The following is a 1203-nucleotide window of genomic DNA, read 5'->3' as shown; positions in this document are numbered from 1 at the left end:
AGGAGAAGATGCGTTGATGTTTTTGAGAAATAAAGTCTTCTTCAATGCCTCCAAATGCAACCGGAAGTGAATAGGACAGTATTTAGAAGTACCTTAAGAAGCGACTAGACGCTTACAACGGTGTCATCTGCAATGAACCAATGAACCAAAAAATAGTTTGACGTTTAAGGCCAATTCATCACCAATATTATTTACATATACTAAACACAAAAATAGACCCAGGACAGAACGTTTAGGTACACCTGCTTGTAATGTTTTCCAATTAGTCTTATACCCATCTATAACCACTCTCTGTTGCCTATCATGAAGATATGACGTTAATCCTTTTATCCTATTAATATGAAAAGGCAAAGCCTTGAAAGAGCGTAGCTTTTGATGATCCCTGATATTGACTGATACAGAATGAGATAATACTGCTTTCAGAATGATATAAGATAAACTGTATTCAAAGTCGGCTAGTCGAGGAATAACAATAATACATTAGCTCTTATGAGACTTAAGACCGACATAACAATTAGGGGAGACCGGGGCTAGTTCGGCCCATTTTTAATAAAGTCCGCTCTAGGAAGTACGGCAGCGCGTCCGTTTTTGAACATTATTTAACTTTTTCTATTGGAAGATCGGATGGCCGAACGAGCCCCGACATGGGGTAAGTTCGGCCTCCATTGGAATCAGCTTAATTATGACGTCATAAAGCATGCAACGTCATTTTCTCCGCATACTCCGGCTTATACCCATATTCAGAATTAAATTATCTGCGTGCTTTCGTCAGGGCACAACAAGAATGATTGAGATAAGTTGCGGAAAAAACAGTTTGTTTGTTGTAAATTAATTTATGATTTATTAGAAATTGCATTATATTTATATTTTGTAAAGCATTATGGAAAGGGCATATAAGTTGCAATAACGTGTGCCCCCTCCTTTTGTAATTATACTGCAATGGTTGATGACAAAAAAGTTCTTCAGAAAATGTCCGCATTTTTACTTTTTGTGCCTATGGCAAAAACAAAATAAACAAGGTTACCGCGAGCGGTATATAATACGCCCGTCACACATTGAATGAGCAGTTGTTTGTATGATTGAAATATATGAAGTATTTGTGAGTAATTGATATTGAAAGAGAAATCATTCAACATAACTGGTAGATCAATGAGTGCAATACAACATCATGGAACGCATGCATCGCATTAATGAAACCAAGGG

The sequence above is a fragment of the Mizuhopecten yessoensis genome, unplaced genomic scaffold (genome assembly GCF_002113885.1).
Source record: "Mizuhopecten yessoensis strain PY_sf001 unplaced genomic scaffold, ASM211388v2 scaffold715951, whole genome shotgun sequence".
NCBI lineage: Eukaryota > Metazoa > Mollusca > Bivalvia > Pectinida > Pectinidae > Mizuhopecten > Mizuhopecten yessoensis.
This window is presented reverse-complemented; position numbering follows the sequence as displayed.